The sequence below is a fragment of the Triturus cristatus genome, chromosome 10, assembly GCF_964204655.1.
Source record: "Triturus cristatus chromosome 10, aTriCri1.1, whole genome shotgun sequence".
Taxonomy (NCBI): Eukaryota; Metazoa; Chordata; class Amphibia; order Caudata; family Salamandridae; genus Triturus; species Triturus cristatus.
The window spans coordinates 742,590,807-742,612,643 of NC_140593.1; the positions used below are offsets into that span (position 1 = coordinate 742,590,807).

The following is a 21,837-nucleotide window of genomic DNA, read 5'->3' on the forward strand; positions in this document are numbered from 1 at the left end:
TGTAACCCAGTTGATGCTTTTCTGTAACGCCCTGAACGTCTCAGGATCGTTTAACAGACACGATAATGAGAACGCAACCACTTGTGAAGGTTTAGTTATTTTAATGAAGGCAAAAATAATACAAGGAATAAACAAAGGTTATAGTCACTGGAATCCTCGGGGAACTACCTTTACAACGCAACTTTTACAACGCTGTGCTATTACAACGCATTTTTTACAACGCTAAAACTTTTACAACGCATGCTTTTACAACGCGTTCCATTATATGGTAAGTACGTTTACAACGCATATACCTTTACAACGCATTTGGTGGAAATGCTTTTACAACGCATGTATTTACAATGCATGTGTTTACAACGCAAGATGTTATAATGTAAGTACTTTTACAACGCATATACTATTACAACGCATTTTTTTTTTGCAAAATATTTATCTAAATATTATTAGTTGGGTAGCATTAAAATTAATACTTGAGTATTTTTTTTTTTTTTAATATAGCAATTCTAATTAAAAAAAGGGCAGTAGTTAATAAAAAAATTATTACTTGTGTATTTTTTCTGGTAGAAAAGTTTGGTTGGTTAGCAGTAAAATAAATACTTGAGTATTAAAAATTTTTTAAAAAATGCAATATTTATTTGAAAAAAGTGAGTAGTTAATAAAAATAATAATACTTGAGTATTGTGCCTGGTAGAAAAGTTTGGTTTGTTTGGTGATAAAATAATAGTTTAGTATTTTTAGTTTCTATAGTAGTTTCAAAAAAGTGAGTAGATAATCAAAATATTAATGCATGTGTATTTTATTATGTAGAAATGATTAATACTTGAGTTTTTAAAATTTAATACTTGAACATTTAGTTTAGTGTTTTAAAATATAAAAAATAGATACTTAATAAAAACTTATTTTAAATGTTGAGTATTTATCTACTTAAAAATAAGTTTTCTTAAACATTAAAGAGTATATAATATTTAAATATATAGAAAAATGATTGAGTACCTATTTTTAAATACTAGAGTATTTTTATCACATATGAAAAGACAAGAGTATTTATATGTTTAAAAGAAAGTGTCCTTTTATAAATAAATGGAAGTGTATTTTTGATTAATTTATTATATAAATAAATTAATAATATATTTAAAATATTAATATCAACATTAAAAAATATTTACAGTAATAATTATACCAATTTAACATTTTTAAAATTTAGAAATCAGAAATAACAATTATAACTTACTTTTTGAATTTATTTCCCACGGTTTTCCATTGAAGTCTATGAGCGTGTTTGTCCTTTATTTATTTTGGCAGCCTCAGCATATACAGCCCGCGGAACAAGAAAAGAAGGTACAGAAAGTGAAGTAAGAGGAAGTTTTGAAAGGAAAAGGCAATAGAGCCAAGGTAAGGAACATATTAAGTAATTTTACAGTTATTAAATTACAATATTGGAGATTTAAAAACTTAATTAAAAATAATGATAGGAAACAAATATTTATTTCACAATTTTATTTGATTTAAAAAAAATGAAAAAATTAAACATATTTTTCATTAATTTTTCAAAGTAAGTTTTATTTTTTAAACAAAATATAAATATTTTATTTACATATATTAACATTTAATTACAGTTGAATGTAAAAAAGTAGTCCGCCATAAATAGAGAAGCACGCGATGACGTAAGGACGTGTGCGTCGACGTAATACGCCATTTTGCAGAGCATCGGAGGAGGAAGAAGCAGGAAGCTGATCTGCGTCCAGGTAGGAAATATTCTCTGTTGATATTATAGATTAAACCTTTTTAAGGGATACATATATAGTAAGGAAAGAATAAGGGGAGGTTGCTGGAAAACTAATAGATGTTTTAAAAGTTGTTAAACATGTCCACATTAATGTCATTAATATATGCCTATGTCGGGTCGCTGAAAGTAAGTTAGTTATTTTAAAAAAGTATGTAACTCTTTCTAAATAAAAAGTTACGGTTTAGACAGTTGATTTCTTTGTTTCCGAAGATAAAGATGTACTGTCGATCTTCATTTCTTGGTAAAAAAATTGTGCGTACTTTAATATTTTGTAAATCTTATTTTGAAATACAAATGAAAATTCAGCTGCAATGTGTATTAAGGAATATGGTTTAATTTCTATTTTATAGTGCGGATTGAGTTTTGGTGATTGGTTTTGACGGAATTTAAATTGGATTTTTTCGATAATTTGAAAAATGGCGTACCGATAATGATAAATGGTTCGAATACTATGGAACAGTAAAATTTTTCAACATTGGTTTAGTTTTGATGAAATGAAGATTTGTTTGAAAAAATGGAAAAAACCCGACTTATTAATTTGAAAATTTTTTTTAAAAAAAAATCTTTGTATGCCAATTGAATCATTGTAATTACTATAATTTTTAGCAAAGCAGGAAAGTAAGCAAATTCATTGTTTTAAAAAGAAAGAATGTTAGAAAGATTTTCGAGGTAGTCTATAGCCACACACAACGAAAACTGTTGTAGAATTGCCAATAGTCTCTCAGACATTTCCCTTGTTTTGACTGTTACTCGTGGGTTTAGACTACCTGCGAGTGTTTGTGCTAATCTCATTTCTTGGAAACTTTGCTCCTTCTTCAAAGTTTCCAAAAATGAGTAGAAGTTCGGATGTGGTTTTCCAATTGTATGATTGAAGGAGTTATGCCACCCCTCAATGGCATTGTTTGTTTTGGCCTCTCCCTCTAAACAACTCGTGTAGCAGTTCCACCACTCCACATGGAATCGTGGCTTCCTCCTGCGACCCGATCTGCTTAGGTGTCCAATCCATGTGTCCTCAAAATAATTTAGAATGGGTGCCAATTTTTCCTCGTTACTCGTATAATAAACAGATTCTATAATTGCAGTGTAGTACTCGTCCACACTTTCGGGAGGAACAAAACAAAGTGCAGTTAATTTTTTTAGTTCAAACTGTAATTTGCTATCCCGAGAATATTCTGCAACTAGGGATGTTTTTTGTAGTTTACGCCAAAATGCCTGCGAAAAATGGAAAAAACATCCCTGAATTTGGGTATCCGTGTACGTTTTGGTGATCACATTGATCATGCTCAATTCGAAATCGATTATTATTTTTCGCGGACTTGCAGATGTTTTGCTTTTAATCACTGATAAAAGTTCAGTGTATGTTGCAGAAGTCTTATCAGGTAGCAAACTATACACTAAGGGAATTACACTATTGTTAATCTTAGCATGTATAGTGTAAATTTGAGTGAAAGGATGGGGTGTACTTTTAAACGTCCCATCCATCATCCAAATTTCACTACTTTCTAACTTAGCAAGGTTACGGGGGGTACTAAAAATTAAAATACGTTTCTGAGGGTTTTCGTTGTCATGCAGAAGGAAAGGTTCATCAGAAAAAGAAATAGAAAGATCATGAGGAATTCTAATGTCAGAGAATGTATGTGGTGTAGACAATTGAATATTACTTGCCTGCTTTTGTCTCTGAATAATTCTTCTCAAATTGGGTATTATAGGCATGTTGCTAGCAACATGACTGGGGACATGCTGTGCAACCTCCCTTAAAATGGATCCTGTAGAATCATTGGAGGTGCTTGCAATAGCTTTCATCTCATTAATTGTCTCTCTGATTTCTACATCCATTGCAGAGGCAGAGTGGTTATGTTCTGTGGTTTTCACAACCAAATTATCAACAGTAACCGCTCTGCCACTGCAATGGGTAGTGTAGTATTGCACGCACCTCCAATGATTTCTAGTTAAACTTATTCTTTCCTTACTATATATGTATCCACCATGGTTTAACAGATTTTTGCCCTTCCTGGATTTAACGAAGTTGGCTGCTCCAAGGCTAGACATTATCTGAAAAAAGGAGAAAAGATAAAACATTTAGCTTGATATTTATTAATATTTGTATACAAAACATAACATGTACTCAATCCTTTATTTTGCCTACTGATGCATCTTCATTGAGTAAGAATAGCACATTGTTACCCCTACACTATCCAACACTTACCCTACTGCTGCACCTTCCTGGAGTTAGAATAGTAAATTGATACCCCTACACTATCCCACACTTTCCCTACTGATACACCTTCCAGGAGTTAGAATAGTAAATTAATACCCCTACACTATCCAACACTTTCACCACTGCAGCACCTTCATGGAGTTAGAATATTAAATTAATACCCCTACACTATCCCACACTTTCACTACTGCAGCACCTTCATGGAGTTAGAATAGTAAATTAATACACCTACACTATCCAACACTTACCCTACTGCTGCACCTTCCTGGAGTTAGAATAGTAAATTGATACCCCTACACTATCCAACACTTTCCTACTGCAGCACCTTCCTGGAGTTAGAATAGTAAATTGATACCCCTACACTATCCCACACTTTCCCTACTGATGCACCTTCCTGGAGTTAGAATAGTAAATTAATACCCCTACACTATCCAACACTTACCCTACTGCTGCACCATCCTGGAGTTAGAATAGTAAATTGATACCCCTACACTATCCAACACTTTCCCTACTGATGCACCTTCCTGGAGTTAGAATAGTAAATTAATACCCCTACACTATCCCACACTTTCCCTACTGATGCACCTTCCTGGAGTTAGAATATTAAATTGATACCCCTACACTATCCAACACTTTCCCTACTGATGCACCTTCCTGGAGTTAGAATAGTAAATTAATGCCCCTACACTATCCCACACTTTCCCTACTGATGCACCTTCCTGGAGTTAGAATAGTAAATTGTTACCCCTACACTATCCAACACTTTTCCTACTGATGCACCTTCCTGGAGTTAGAATAGTAAATTAATACCCCTACACTATCCAACACTTTCCCTACTGCAGCACCTTCCTGGAGTTAGAATAGTAAATTGATACCCCTACACTATCCCACACTTTCCCTACTGATGCACCTTCCTGGAGTTAGAATAGTAAATTGATACCCCTACACTATCCAACACTTTCCCTACTGCAGCACCTTCCTGGAGTTAGAATAGTAAATTGATACCCCTACACTATCCCACACTTTCCCTACTGATGCACCTTCCTGGAGTTAGAATAGTAAATTGTTACCCCTACACTATCCAAAACTTTCCCTACTGCAGCACCTTCCTGGAGTTAGAATAGTAAATTGTTACCCCTACACTATCCAAAACTTTCCCTACTGCAGCACCTTCCTGGAGTTAGAATAGTAAATTGTTACCCCTACACTATCCAACACTTTCCCTACTGATGCACCTTCCTGGAGTTAGAATAGTAAATTAATACACCTACACTATCCAACACTTACCCTACTGCTGCACCTTCCTGGAGTTAGAATAGTAAATTAATACCCCTACACTATCCAACACTTACCCTACTGTTGCACCCCCTGGAGTTAGAATAGTAAATTAATACCCCTACACTATCCAACACTTACCCTACTGCTGCACCTTCCAGATTTTGGAAAAGTAAATTGTTACCTCTACAGCATGGTACATTTTAAAAATTGTTGCAACTTACAATGTTTGTCTAAATTACCTTTTTTTCCGAATTGGTTTTCTGGCAGACTCCTGTTCAGTGGTATTGCTGAGTCGGTTTGTGTAGACACTTTTGAGGTGATTTGTTGGGGAATGGATAAATAAATGTCTGGAAAAGTGAAAAAAGAAAAAACTTTGAAAACAGAACGATGTTGAGAAATGTGTTTAGTAAAATTATTCCACAAAAATTGCACATGTGATATAAGTTGCTGCACATAACTATTTCCGTAATGAAAAATACATTCTTTAGACATGAAATATAAATCTAAAATTTGAAAATGTAATCATAATTACATTGATTATTTCTTTGAAATTTAGCTATGTGATAGTTAGTCAAATATTTTGAAGGTAAAGAATCCGTGCTGTAAAAAAATACCTTGTTTTTGAGAATTTGCTTTTGTGGATGAGGTGGTAGAGGATGTTTTTCTTTGTTGGCTCAAATTTTTAGTTTTGAGAAAAAAAATCTTTTCTGTTCTGGAAAAAAGGCGAAAAAAAGATAATTAACGGTGGGTAGAAATGTAGTACTTGAGTTTTTTTAAAATTAAACAGACATACAATATAACTAGTACTACATGATACTGTCCTAATTAAAACACATTACTGTAGTAGAAATATAGATATGTACCCCTACCCTACACAAAAATATCACTGATGGTGCTCTTTCCTACAGAAGAAATTGAATATTGTTTCTCAAAACTATCCATTAGTTTTCAAATTAGGTACGATACAGGAGGAATAATTGCAAAAGAAAGGATTTCTAATGTATCGTTATAATAAAATGGGAAAGAAAACATACCTTTTCTAGTAGGTATTTTGTTATCGTGCCTTTATCCTGATGTTTGCTGGAGGTTAAAAGGTTTTTGTGAAAAGATGTTCACTGTTGTAGTAAAAAAAAAAAAAAAATTGTTCCTTTGTCAACGTTGGTTATAAAAAGAAAATTTTGATTTTTATGCGGTGTGATTGAGTATTAAAAAAAAACACCATTGGCATACATGACTTTATGAAATTTTTATAAATAAATTTTACAAGTAAAACCATGACACAAAAATAACATTTACCTAAACAATTGAGTTTGTCAGTCGTTTACGTGGTGGGGATGTCCAAATAGGTTCAGCTGCTGTGGAATGTAAAAATCTTCCGATTTTCTGGTTGAGGAAAATAAATTACTTGTTTTAATTTTGAGTTTTATTTTATTGATAATATATTGGAAACAGTTCATTTCTTAAGTTTTTATTATTAAGTGAAAAAATATTTTTTGTGGTTTAAGAAAATATATTTTTCTAAAAACTATCGTTTACATATATATTAATAACTTACTAGTACTTGCTCTGTTGTGAATTCCGTGCTCTCTCTGAGGAGGTCGCAGTGCAGGTGACAGAGGGTCAGCTTATTACGTCTGCTCTCTCTGCTAGTTGATAATCAACTGAGTGCAAAATGGTGTCTCACTTGTATTTATAAGTTTTACTGTGTGTCACTATTAATTTTTTTAAAAACTGCGTTCGTTGTGTTTTTTTTAATGCTTTGTTTTACTGTGGAAAATGATATTTTAAAAATGCTTTAAAAGAAATATTGTTTTCATTCATTTGCCCCGTTTTGGCATCCATTTTGGAACATGTCTTTTGGTATTGTTTACATAGAAACTGTGGTAGGACAAGTTTTATAAGTGAGATGGTTAAAATGGCGCCTATGTGTATGTGTGTTATGTTTTCGTTAGTTTACTTAGTTTGCGATCTTTTCATGTTAAAAATGTGTATGTACTGTAATTTATTTTTTCATTATTATTTAAAAACTTACAAATGTCTTAAAACGGATTTTTATGGGGAATTTTGAGTATTGATTTTAATACTCGAGTATTAATTTTAATACCCGAGTATTAATTTGTTACTGCATTTTGGTCGATTTACGTACAGTTCTTCTCCACGTTTTAATACACTTCCCCACCCTAAAACCCCTAATTTCCCTGCATCCCGTGCCAGATTTTATTGTACTTTTAATTTAAAAAAACAAAATCGCGTTGTAATGGTATGCGTTGTAATATACTTCGTTGTAACAGCACTTTTCAGTATTGTAATAGGTTTGGCGTTGTAACAGAATTCGTTGTAAAGTAATGCGTTGTAATAGTACGAGCGTTGTAAAAAATGCGTTGTAAAGGTATGCGTTGTAATAGCATGCGTTGTAACGTCATACATCCGAATCCTCCAGGCTAAGTACGTTACCAGCCCACAGCACGGATGGTCCTAACTGTCCTCTGCATATACGCCGATCCCGGCGTATGCCAACAGAGGGCAGAAATGAAATGGCCGACAATGCCAATCGGTAGGCTGTGAGGGGCACGAAGAGTGTTGGGGAGAATCGAGGAGTCAGGGAAACGCCCAGCCGGGGTCTCTACCTGAAGGGAGCAGCCGCTCAACCTCTTCCTCAGACTGCACCGGGACGCGGAGTCACCTCCTGGTGATGCGTCACCGATACCCCAATCACAAGCAAAGAAGACTGAACCGAGAGCAGCCGCTCGATCGATCCTGTGGACTTCCGAGTCTGTAACGCGGCAAACACCTCCTGGTGTGCGTTACAGCTGGCAGTCCCTGTATCTCTGGTCGGGCTGGGAGTTACGACTCCAACCAGCAAAAGCGCCACTGCGCTTTGACTCAGCCGAGTCAAAAAGCGAAGCTCAATGGTTATCCGGTAGAGCTTCCGGGTCCTTCACAGGTGACGATGGGGCAAGACACGGCCCAGGGAGTAACGACTCGACCTACCTCCATTCTTGCCTTACTGGAGCACCACTCCTGAACACTGCTCTTCACTAAGCAGGTACGTCGGTGTAAACACAATATCCGACAGCGTTGTACCTCCCGGTTCCTCCCTTTATAGGGCGTTGTTTTCCTTGAGTTATGTAACAGCTCTCCTGTTTACATAAGGGCGTGTTTTCCTTGAGTTATGTAACAGCTCTCCTGTTTACATAACCTCTCAACCGCTAAGCATCCTGGGAGATGTAGTCCGTTTTCGCTGGTTACCGTTTTCCTCCCCTCGCATGACAGGAATTCTTGACAATATCTACATCCTCACATAGGTGCTAGAGTTGTGTAGAGAGAGGTAGCAAATGAGGCATAGGATTGAGAGAAGTGTGTTAGGTTGAAATTAAAATGGAGAATAGAATTTTTAGTGAACTTTGAATTTTCACAATATTGCAGACTCGATTGTACTAATTATTAACGCTTTATGAAAATAATTTTATTTGGTAGTGTTGTCTTTAGTTTGGAAATATTCAAGTTCTAATAATGGACTAACGGTGGACTTTTCCATCTGCAGATTATATTGCATGGCCAGCAGAGGCAGTGTTGCAGAGGAGAATCTCTCTGCGTTGCTGAGACAAAAAAAAAAGAAATCATATTCATCAGCCTTGTGCATGCCTCTATCAATTGATATGGTAAGTCAAACTCGCTTTTAATAATTTTGTTCTCATTGAAAGAAGTTCATAACATCCTATGGCTCACAGGACCTTTTAGTGGGGTCTTCCGCATAAATATAACTTTTCAAGACAGTAGCAATATTGGTTAACTGATAGGGATGTGCTAAAATGAAGATGTTAGAATCTGATACTCATAGTTTTTATTATTTCAACTAACTGTAGCATAAAACTTCCTCCCTAAACTTATTAGTTCATTGAATTGCTATTGGTGTACCATAACCTAAAAGAATTCCAGTGAGAAGGGTACGCTGTCTCTTGGCTGCTAAAGAGATCTTTATATCTATGTCCTCATATAGGTGCTAGAGTTGTGTTGAGAGTGGTAGCAAATGAGGCATAGTATTGAGAGAAGTGTGTTAGGTAACCCCGGGCGTAGCACTACGCTTCGCCCACGTAGTGTACATAGCGCTGCCTGCTTCGCACTTTCCGAAGTAGGCGAAGCAGGGCAGCGCTACGCACACGCCGAGGGCGAAGCGTAGCTGCTTGCCACCCGCCACCCACCTCCCGCCCGCCCTTCTTTTAAATATATGAGCAATGAAAAATAAAGTAAAGTAAGTCGACTTACCCGTAAGCGCGGCGTCTCCGGGGCTCCCTCTTTCAGTTTCTAATTTCTTCTGGCAAATGCGCATGCGCGGACACCCGCGCATGCGCATTTCTCGCGAGAAATGCGCATGCGCGGGCGTCCGCGCATGCGCATTTGCCAGAAGAAATTAGAAACTGAAAGAGGGAGCCCCGGAGACGCCGCGCTTACGGGTAAGTCGACTTACTTTTACTTTATTTTTCATTGCTTATAATATTTAAAAGAATGGCGGGTGGGAGGTGGGTGGCACGTAGTGGGGCTACGCGAAGCGCGTAGTGTGCGTAGATTTGGGCACACTACGTGCTGCTTCACGTAGCCCCACTACGCCCACTACGCCCACCCTTAGTGTTAGGTTGAAATTAAAATGGAGATTATAATTTTTAGTGAACTTTGAATTTTCACAATATTGCAGACTCGATTGTACTAATTATTAACGCTTTATGAAAATAATTTTATTTGGTAGTGTTGTCTTTAGTTTGGAAATATTCAAGTTCTAATAATGGACTTTTCCATCTGCAGATGATATTGCATGACCAGCAGAGGCAGTGTTGCAGAGGAGAATCTCTCTGCGCTGCTGAGATAAAAAAAAAAGAAATCAAATTCATCAGCCTTCTGCATGCCTCTATCAATTGATATGGTAAGTCAAACTGGCTTTTAATCATTTTGCTCTCATTAAAAGAAGTTCATAACATCCTATGGCTCACAGGACCTTTTAGTGGGGTCTTCCGCATAAATTACTTTTCAAGACGGTAGCAATATTGGTTAACTGATAGGGATGTGCTAAAATGAAGATGTTAGAATCTGATACTCATAGTTTTTATTATTTCAACAAACTGTAGCATAAACCTTCCTCCCTAAACTTATTAGTTCACTGAATTGCTATTGGTGCACCATAACCTAAAAGAATTCCAGTGAGAAGGGTACAGAGGCTCTTGGCTGCTAAAGAGATCTTTATATCTACGTCCTCATATAGGTGCTATAGTTGTGTAGAGAGTGGTAGCAAATGAGGCATAGGATTGATAGAAGTGTGTTAGGTTGAAATTAAAATGGAGAATAGCATTTTTAGTGAACTTTGAATTTTCACAATATTGCAGACACTATTGTACTAATTATTAACGCTTTATGAAAATAATTTTATTTGGTAGTGTTGTCTTTAGTTTGGAAATATTCAAGTTCTAATAATGGACTTTTCCATCTGCAGATTATATTACATGGCCAGCAGAGGCAGTGTTGCAGAGGAGAATCTCTGTGTTGCTGAGACAAAAAAAAAAGAAATCAAATTCATCAGCCTTCTGCATGCCTCTATCAATTGATATGGTAAGTCAAACTCGCTTTTAATCATTTTGCTCTCATTAAAAGAAGTTCATAACATCCTATGGCTCACAGGACCTTTTAGTGGGGTCTTCCGCATAAATTACTTTTCAAGACAGTAGCAATATTGGTTAACTGATAGGGATGTGCTAAAATGAAGATGTTAGAATCTGATACTCATAGTTTTTATTATTTCAACAAACTGTAGCATAAACCTTCCTCCCTTAACTTATTAGTTCACTGAATTGCTATTGGTGCACCATAACCTAAAAGAATTCCAGTGAGAAGGGTACACAGGCTCTTGGCTGCTAAAGAGATCTTTATATCTACGTCCTCATATAGTTGCTAGAGTTGTGTAGAGAGTGGTAGCAAATGAGGCATTGGATTGAGAGAAGTGTGTTAGGTTGAAATTAAAATGGAGAATAGAATTTTTCGTGAACTTTGAATTTTCACAATATTGCAGACTCGATTGTACTAATTATTAACGCTTTATGAAAATAATTTTATTTGGTAGTGTTGTCTTTAGTTTGGAAATATTCAAGTTCTAATAATGGACTTTTCCATCTGCAGATTATATTGCATGGCCAGCAGAGGCAGTGTTGCAGAGGAGAATCTCTCTGCGCTGCTGAGATAAAAAAAAAGAAATCAAATTCATCAGCCTTCTGCATGCCTCTATCAATTGATATGGTAAGTCAAACTCGCTTTTAATCATCTTGCTCTCATTAAAAGAAGTTCATAACATCCTATGGCTCACAGGACCTTTTAGTGGGGTCTTCCGCATAAATTTAACTTTTCAAGACGGTAGCAATATTGGTTAACTGATAGGGATGTGCTAAAATGAAGATGATAGAATCTGATACTCATAGTTTTTATTATTTCAACAAACTGTAGCATAAACCTTCCTCCCTAAACTTATTAGTTCACTGAATTGCTATTGGTGCACCATAACCTAAAAGAATTCCAGTGAGAAGGGTACACAGGCTCTTGGCTGCTAAAGAGATCTTTATATCTACGTCCTCATATAGTTGCTAGAGTTGTGTAGAGAGTGGTAGCAAATGAGGCATTGGATTGAGAGAAGTGTGTTAGGTTGAAATTAAAATGGAGAATAGAATTTTTCGTGAACTTTGAATTTTCACAATATTGCAGACTCGATTGTACTAATTATTAACGCTTTATGAAAATAATTTTATTTGGTAGTGTTGTCTTTAGTTTGGAAATATTCAAGTTCTAATAATGGACTTTTCCATCTGCAGATTATATTGCATGGCCAGCAGAGGCAGTGTTGCAGAGGAGAATCTCTCTGCGCTGCTGAGATAAAAAAAAAGAAATCAAATTCATCAGCCTTCTGCATGCCTCTATCAATTGATATGGTAAGTCAAACTCGCTTTTAATCATCTTGCTCTCATTAAAAGAAGTTCATAACATCCTATGGCTCACAGGACCTTTTAGTGGGGTCTTCCGCATAAATTTAACTTTTCAAGACGGTAGCAATATTGGTTAACTGATAGGGATGTGCTAAAATGAAGATGATAGAATCTGATACTCATAGTTTTTATTATTTCAACAAACTGTAGCATAAACCTTCCTCCCTAAACTTATTAGTTCACTGAATTGCTATTGGTGCACCATAACCTAAAAGAATTCCAGTGAGAAGGGTACACAGGCTCTTGGCTGCTAAAGAGATCTTTATATCTACGTCCTCATATAGTTGCTAGAGTTGTGTAGAGAGTGGTAGCAAATGAGGCATTGGATTGAGAGAAGTGTGTTAGGTTGAAATTAAAATGGAGAATAGAATTTTTCGTGAACTTTGAATTTTCACAATATTGCAGACTCGATTGTACTAATTATTAACGCTTTATGAAAATAATTTTATTTGGTAGTGTTGTCTTTAGTTTGGAAATATTCAAGTTCTAATAATGGACTTTTCCATCTGCAGATTATATTGCATGGCCAGCAGAGGCAGTGTTGCAGAGGAGAATCTCTCTGCGCTGCTGAGATAAAAAAAAAAGAAATCAAATTCATCAGCCTTCTACATGCCTCTATCAATTGATATGGTAAGTCAAACTGGCTTTTAATCATTTTGCTCTCATTAAAAGAAGTTCATAACATCCTATGGCTCACAGGACCTTTTAGTGGGGTCTTCCGCATAAATTACTTTTCAAGACGGTAGCAATATTGGTTAACTGATAGGGATGTGCTAAAATGAAGATGTTAGAATCTGATACTCATAGTTTTTATTATTTCAACAAACTGTAGCATAAACCTTCCTCCCTAAACTTATTAGTTCACTGAATTGCTATTGGTGCACCATAACCTAAAAGAATTCCAGTGAGAAGGGTACAGAGGCTCTTGGCTGCTAAAGAGATCTTTATATCTACGTCCTCATATAGGTGCTATAGTTGTGTAGAGAGTGGTAGCAAATGAGGCATAGGATTGATAGAAGTGTGTTAGGTTGAAATTAAAATGGAGAATAGCATTTTTAGTGAACTTTGAATTTTCACAATATTGCAGACACTATTGTACTAATTATTAACGCTTTATGAAAATAATTTTATTTGGTAGTGTTGTCTTTAGTTTGGAAATATTCAAGTTCTAAGAATGGACTTTTCCATCTGCAGATTATATTACATGGCCAGCAGAGGCAGTGTTGCAGAGGAGAATCTCTGTGTTGCTGAGACAAAAAAAAAAGAAATCAAATTCATCAGCCTTCTGCATGCCTCTATCAATTGATATGGTAAGTCAAACTCGCTTTTAATCATTTTGCTCTCATTAAAAGAAGTTCATAACATCCTATGGCTCACAGGACCTTTTAGTGGGGTCTTCCGCATAAATTACTTTTCAAGACAGTAGCAATATTGGTTAACTGATAGGGATGTGCTAAAATGAAGATGTTAGAATCTGATACTCATAGTTTTTATTATTTCAACAAACTGTAGCATAAACCTTCCTCCCTTAACTTATTAGTTCACTGAATTGCTATTGGTGTACCATAAACTATAAGAATTCCAGTGAGAAGGGTACGCTGTCTCTTGGCTGCTAAAGAGATCTTTATATCTATGTCCTCATATAGGTGCTAGAGTTGTGTTGAGAGTGGTAGCAAATGAGGCATAGTATTGAGAGAAGTGTGTTAGGTTGAAATTAAAATGGAGATTATAATTTTTAGTGAACTTTGAATTTTCACAATATTGCAGACTCGATTGTACTAATTATTAACGCTTTATGAAAATAATTTTATTTGGTAGTGTTGTCTTTAGTTTGGAAATATTCAAGTTCTAATAATGGACTAACGGTGGACTTTTTCATCTGCAGATTATATTGCATGGCCAGCAGAGGCAGTGTTGCAGAGGAGAATCTCTCTGCGCTGCTGAGATAAAAAAAAAAGAAATCAAATTCATCAGCCTTCTGCATGCCTCTATCAATTGATATGGTAAGTCAAACTGGCTTTTAATCATTTTGCTCTCATTAAAAGAAGTTCATAACATCCTATGGCTCACAGGACCTTTTAGTGGGGTCTTCCGCATAAATTTAACTTTTCAAGACGGTAGCAATATTGGTTAACTGATAGGGATGTGCTAAAATGAAGATGATAGAATCTGATACTCATAGTTTTTATTATTTCAACAAACTGTAGCATAAACCTTCCTCCCTAAACTTATTAGTTCACTGAATTGCTATTGGTGCACCATAACCTAAAAGAATTCCAGTGAGAAGGGTACACAGGCTCTTGGCTGCTAAAGAGATCTTTATATCTACGTCCTCATATAGTTGCTACAGTTGTGTAGAGAGTGGTAGCAAATGAGGCATAGGATTGAGAGAAGTGTGTTAGGTTGAAATTAAAATGGAGAATAGCATTTTTAGTGAACTTTGAATTTTCACAATATTGCAGACTCGATTGTACTAATTATTAATGCTTTATGAAAATAATTTTATTTGGTAGTGTTGTCTTTAGTTTGGAAATATTCAAGTTCTAATAATGGACTTTTCCATCTGCAGATTATATTGCATGGCCAGCAGAGGCAGTGTTGCAGAGGAGAATCTCTCTGTGTTGCTGAGACAAAAAAAAAAAGAAATCAAATTCATCAGCCTTCTGCATGCCTCTATCAATTGATATGGTAAGTCAAACTCACTTTTAATAATTTTGTTCTCATTAAAAGAAGTTCATAACATCCTATGGCTCACAGGACCTTTTAGTGGGGTCTTCCGCATAAATATAACTTTTCAAGACGGTAGCAATATTGGTTATCTGAGAGGGATGTGCTAAAATTAAGATGTTACAATCTGATACTCATAGTTTTTATTATTTCAACTAACTGTAGCATAAACCTTCCTCCCTTAACTTATTAGTTCACTGAATTGCTGTTGGTGTACCATAACCTAAAAGAATTCCAGTGAGAAGAGTACGCTGTCTCTTTGCTGCTAAAGAGATCTTTATATCTACGTCCTCATATAGGTGCTATAGTTGTGTAGAGAGTGGTAGCAAATGAGGCATAGGATTGATAGAAGTGTGTTAGGTTGAAATTAAAATGGAGAATAGCATTTTTAGTGAACTTTGAATTTTCACAATATTGCAGACTCGATTGTACTAATTATTAATGCTTTATGAAAATAATTTTATTTGGTAGTGTTGTCTTTAGTTTGGAAATATTCAAGTTCTAATAATGGACTTTTCCATCTGCAGATTATATTGCATGGCCAGCAGAGGCAGTGTTGCAGAGGAGAATCTCTCTGTGTTGCTGAGACAAAAAAAAAAAGAAATCAAATTCATCAGCCTTCTGCATGCCTCTATCAATTGATATGGTAAGTCAAACTGGCTTTTAATCATTTTGCTCTCATTAAAAGAAGTTCATAACATCCTATGGCTCACAGGACCTTTTAGTGTGGTCTTCCGCATAAATTACTTTTCAAGACGGTAGCAATATTGGTTAACTGATAGGGATGTGCTAAAATGAAGATGTTAGAATCTGATACTCATAGTTTTTATTATTTCAACAAACTGTAGCATAAACCTTCCTCCCTAAACTTATTGGTTCACTGAATTGCTATTGGTGCACCATAACCTAAAAGAATTCCAGTGAGAAGGGTATGCTGTCTCTTTGCTGCTAAAGAGATCTTTATATCTACGTCCTCATATAGGTGGTATAGTTGTGTAGAGAGTGGTAGCAAATGAGGCATAGGATTGAGAGAAGTGTGTTAGGTTGAAATTAAAATGGAGAATAGCATTTTTAGTGAACTTTGAATTTTCACAATATTGCAGACTCGATTGTACTAATTATTAACGCTTTATGAAAATAATTTTATTTGGTTGTGTTGTCTTTAGTTTGGAAATATTCAAGTTCTAATAATGCACTTTTCCATCTGCAGATTATATTGCATGGCCAGCAGAGGCAGTGTTTCAGAGGAGAATCTCTGTGTTACTGAGACAAAAAAAAAAGAAATCAAATTCATCAGCCTTCTGCATGCCTCTATCAATTGATATGGTAAGTCAAATTCGCTTTTAATCATCTTGCTCTCATTAAAAGAAGTTCATAACATCCTATGGCTCACAGGACCTTTTAGTGGGGTCTTCCGCATAAATTTAACTTTTCAAGACGGTAGCAATATTGGTTAACTGATAGGGATGTGCTAAAATGAAGATGATAGAATCTGATACTCATAGTTTTTATTATTTCAACAAACTGTAGCATAAACCTTCCTCCCTTAACTTATTAGTTCACTGAATTGCTATTGGTGTACCATAAACTAAAAGAATTCCAGTGAGAAGGGTAAGCTGTCTCTTTGCTGCTAAAGAGATCTTTATATCTACGTCCTCATATAGGTGCTATAGTTTTGTAGAGAGTGGTAGCAAATGAGGCATAGGATTGAGAGAAGTGTGTTAGGTTGAAATTAAAATGGAGAATAGCATTTTTAGTGAACTTTGAATTTTCACAATATTGCAGACTCGATTGTACTAATTATTAACGCTTTATGAAAATAATTTTATTTGGTAGTGTTGTCTTTAGTTTGGAAATATTCAAGTTCTAATAATGGACTAACGGTGGTCTTTTTCATCTGCAGATTATATTGCATGGCCAGCAGAGGCAGTGTTGCAGAGGAGAATCTCTCTGCGTTGCTGAGACAAAAAAAAAAAGAAATCAAATTCATCAGCCTTCTGCATGCCTCTATCAATTGATATGGTAAGTCAAACTCGCTTTTAATCATTTTTCTCTCATTAAAAGAAGTTCATAACATCCTATGGCTCACAGGACCTTTTTGTGGGGTCTTCCGCATAAATATAACTTTTCAAGACGGTAGCAATATTGGTTAACTGATAGGCATGTGCTAAAATGAAGATGTTAGAATCTGATACTCATAGTTTTTATTATTTTAACAAACTGTAGCATAAACCTTCCTCCCTTAACTTATTAGTTCATTGAATTGCTATTGGTGTACCATAACCTAAAAGAATTCCAGTGAGAAGGGTACGCTGTCTCTTGGCTGCTAAAGAGATCTTTATATCTATGTCCTCATATAGGTGCTAGAGTTGTGTTGAGAGTGGTAGCAAATGAGGCATAGTATTGAGAGAAGTGTGTTAGGTTGAAATTAAAATGGAGATTATAATTTTTAGTGAACTTTGAATTTTCACAATATTGCAGACTCGATTGTACTAATTATTAACGCTTTATGAAAATAATTTTATTTGGTAGTGTTGTCTTTAGTTTGGAAATATTCAAGTTCTAATAATGGACTAACGGTGGACTTTTTCATCTGCAGATTATATTGCACGGCCAGCAGAGGCAGTGTTGCAGAGGAGAATCTCTCTGCGTTGCTGAGACAAAAAAAAAAGAAATCAAATTCATCAGCCTTCTGCATGCCTCTATCAATTGATATGGTAAGTCAATCTCGCTTTTAATAATTTTGCTCTAATTAAAAGAAGTTCATAACATCCTATGGCTCACAGGACCTTTTTGTGGGGTCTTCCGCATAAATATAACTTTTCAAGACGGTAGCAATATTGGTTAACTGATAGGCATGTGCTAAAATGAAGATGTTAGAATCTGATACTCATAGTTTTTATTATTTCAACAAACTGTAGCATAAACCTTCCTCCCTTAACTTATTAGTTCACTGAATTGCTATTGGTGTACCATAACCTAAAAGAATTCCTGTGAGAAGGGTACGATGTCTCTTGGCTGCTAAAGAGATCTTTATATCTACGTCCTCACATAGGTGCTAGAGTTGTGTAGAGAGTGGTAGCAAATGAGGCATAGGATTGAGAGAAGTGTGTTAGGTTGAAATTAAAATGGAGAATAGAATTTTTAGTGAACTTTGAATTTTCACAATATTGCAGACTCGATTGTACTAATTACTAACGCTTTATGAAAATAATTTTATTTGGTTGTGTTGTCTTTAGTTTGGAAATATTCAAGTTCTAATAATGGACTTTTCCATCTGCAGATTATATTGCATGGCCAGCAGAGGCAGTGTTGCAGAGGAGAATCTCTGTGTTACTGAGACAAAAAAAAAAAGAAATCAAATTCATCAGCCTTCTGCATGCCTCTATCAATTGATATGGTAAGTCAAACTCGCTTTTAATCATCTTGCTCTCATTAAAAGAAGTTCATAACATCCTATGGCTCACAGGACCTTTTAGTGGGGTCTTCCGCATAAATTTAACTTTTCAAGACGGTAGCAATATTGGTTAACTGATAGGGATGTGCTAAAATGAAGATGATAGAATCTGATACTCATAGTTTTTATTATTTCAACAAACTGTAGCATAAACCTTCCTCCCTAAACTTATTAGTTCACTGAATTGCTATTGGTGCACCATAACCTAAAAGAATTCCAGTGAGAAGGGTACACAGGCTCTTGGCTGCTAAAGAGATCTTTATATCTACGTCCTCATATAGTTGCTACAGTTGTGTAGAGAGTGGTAGCAAATGAGGCATAGGATTGAGAGAAGTGTGTTAGGTTGAAATTAAAATGGAGAATAGAACTTTTCGTGAACTTTGAATTTTCACAATATTGCAGACTCGATTGTACTAATTATTAACGCTTTATGAAAATAATTTTATTTGGTAGTGTTGTCTTTAGTTTGGAAATATTCAAGTTCTAATAATGGACTTTTCCATCTGCAGATTATATTGCATGGCCAGCAGAGGCAGTGTTGCAGAGGAGAATCTCTCTGTGTTGCTGAGACAAAAAAAAAAGAAATCAAATTCATCAGCCTTCTGCATGCCTCTATCAATTGATATGGTAAGTCAAACTCACTTTTAATAATTTTGTTCTCATTAAAAGAAGTTCATAACATCCTATGGCTCACAGGACCTTTTAGTGGGGTCTTCCGCATAAATATAACTTTTCAAGACGGTAGCAATATTGGTTATCTGAGAGGGATGTGCTAAAATTAAGATGTTACAATCTGATACTCATAGTTTTTATTATTTCAACTAACTGTAGCATAAACCTTCCTCCCTTAACTTATTAGTTCACTGAATTGCTGTTGGTGTACCATAACCTAAAAGAATTCCAGTGAGAAGAGTACGCTGTCTCTTTGCTGCTAAAGAGATCTTTATATCTACGTCCTCATATAGGTGCTATAGTTGTGTAGAGAGTGGTAGCAAATGAGGCATAGGATTGAGAGAAGTGTGTTAGGTTGAAATTAAAATGGAGAATAGCATTTTTAGTGAACTTTGAATTTTCACAATATTGCAGACTCGATTGTACTAATTATTAATGCTTTATGAAAATAATTTTATTTGGTAGTGTTGTCTTTAGTTTGGAAATATTCAAGTTCTAATAATGGACTTTTCCATCTGCAGATTATATTGCATGGCCAGCAGAGGCAGTGTTGCAGAGGAGAATCTCTCTGCGCTGCTGAGATAAAAAAAAAAGAAATCAAATTCATCAGCCTTCTGCATGCCTCTATCAATTGATATGGTAAGTCAAACTGGCTTTTAATCATTTTGCTCTCATTAAAAGAAGTTCATAACATCCTATGGCTCACAGGACCTTTTAGTGGGGTCTTCCGCATAAATTACTTTTCAAGACGGTAGCAATATTGGTTAACTGATAGGGATGTGCTAAAATGAAGATGTTAGAATCTGATACTCATAGTTTTTATTATTTCAACAAACTGTAGCATAAACCTTCCTCCCTAAACTTATTAGTTCACTGAATTGCTATTGGTGCACCATAACCTAAAAGAATTCCAGTGAGAAGGGTACAGAGGCTCTTGGCTGCTAAAGAGATCTTTATATCTACGTCCTCATATAGGTGCTATAGTTGTGTAGAGAGTGGTAGCAAATGAGGCATAGGATTGATAGAAGTGTGTTAGGTTGAAATTAAAATGGAGAATAGCATTTTTAGTGAACTTTGAATTTTCACAATATTGCAGACACTATTGTACTAATTATTAACGCTTTATGAAAATAATTTTATTTGGTAGTGTTGTCTTTAGTTTGGAAATATTCAAGTTCTAAGAATGGACTTTTCCATCTGCAGATTATATTACATGGCCAGCAGAGGCAGTGTTGCAGAGGAGAATCTCTGTGTTGCTGAGACAAAAAAAAAAGAAATCAAATTCATCAGCCTTCTGCATGCCTCTATCAATTGATATGGTAAGTCAAACTCGCTTTTAATCATTTTGCTCTCATTAAAAGAAGTTCATAACATCCTATGGCTCACAGGACCTTTTAGTGGGGTCTTCCGCATAAATTACTTTTCAAGACAGTAGCAATATTGGTTAACTGATAGGGATGTGCTAAAATGAAGATGTTAGAATCTGATACTCATAGTTTTTATTATTTCAACAAACTGTAGCATAAACCTTCCTCCCTTAACTTATTAGTTCACTGAATTGCTATTGGTGTACCATAAACTAAAAGAATTCCAGTGAGAAGGGTACGCTGTCTCTTTGCTGCTAAAGAGATCTTTATATCTACGTCCTCATATAGGTGCTATAGTTTTGTAGAGAGTGGTAGCAAATGAGGCATAGGATTGAGAGAAGTGTGTTAGGTTGAAATTAAAATGGAGAATAGCATTTTTAGTGAACTTTGAATTTTCACAATATTGCAGACTCGATTGTACTAATTATTAACGCTTTATGAAAATAATTTTATTTGGTAGTGTTGTCTTTAGTTTGGAAATATTCAAGTTCTAATAATGGACTAACGGTGGTCTTTTTCATCTGCAGATTATATTGCATGGCCAGCAGAGGCAGTGTTGCAGAGGAGAATCTCTCTGCGTTGCTGAGACAAAAAAAAAAAGAAATCAAATTCATCAGCCTTCTGCATGCCTCTATCAATTGATATGGTAAGTCAAACTCGCTTTTAATCATTTTTCTCTCATTAAAAGAAGTTCATAACATCCTATGGCTCACAGGACCTTTTTGTGGGGTCTTCCGCATAAATATAACTTTTAAAGACAGTAGCAATATTGGTTAACTGATAGGGATGTGCTAAAATGAAGATGTTAGAATCTGATACTCATAGTTTTTATTATTTTAACAAACTGTAGCATAAACCTTCCTCCCTTAACTTATTAGTTCATTGAATTGCTATTGGTGTACCATAACCTAAAAGAATTCCAGTGAGAAGGGTACGCTGTCTCTTGGCTGCTAAAGAGATCTTTATATCTATGTCCTCATATAGGTGCTAGAGTTGTGTTGAGAGTGGTAGCAAATGAGGCATAGTATTGAGAGAAGTGTGTTAGGTTGAAATTAAAATGGAGATTATAATTTTTAGTGAACTTTGAATTTTCACAATATTGCAGACTCGATTGTACTAATTATTAACGCTTTATGAAAATAATTTTATTTGGTAGTGTTGTCTTTAGTTTGGAAATATTCAAGTTCTAATAATGGACTAACGGTGGACTTTTTCATCTGCAGATTATATTGCACGGCCAGCAGAGGCAGTGTTGCAGAGGAGAATCTCTCTGCGTTGCTGAGACAAAAAAAAAAGAAATCAAATTCATCAGCCTT

General features: G+C 35.4%; 1 long non-coding RNA gene across 1 annotated transcript; it reads right to left on the bottom strand.

Moving 5' to 3' along the window:
• Positions 1–3,111: 3,111 nt before the first annotated feature.
• Positions 3,112–5,962, bottom strand: LOC146789936 (uncharacterized). Its single transcript, XR_014969881.1, has 3 exons — positions 5,897–5,962; positions 5,522–5,629; positions 3,112–3,838 (listed from the first exon to the last, which is right to left on the bottom strand). It is a non-coding gene; the product is annotated as an uncharacterized LOC146789936 (long non-coding RNA).
• Positions 5,963–21,837: the final 15,875 nt, after the last annotated feature.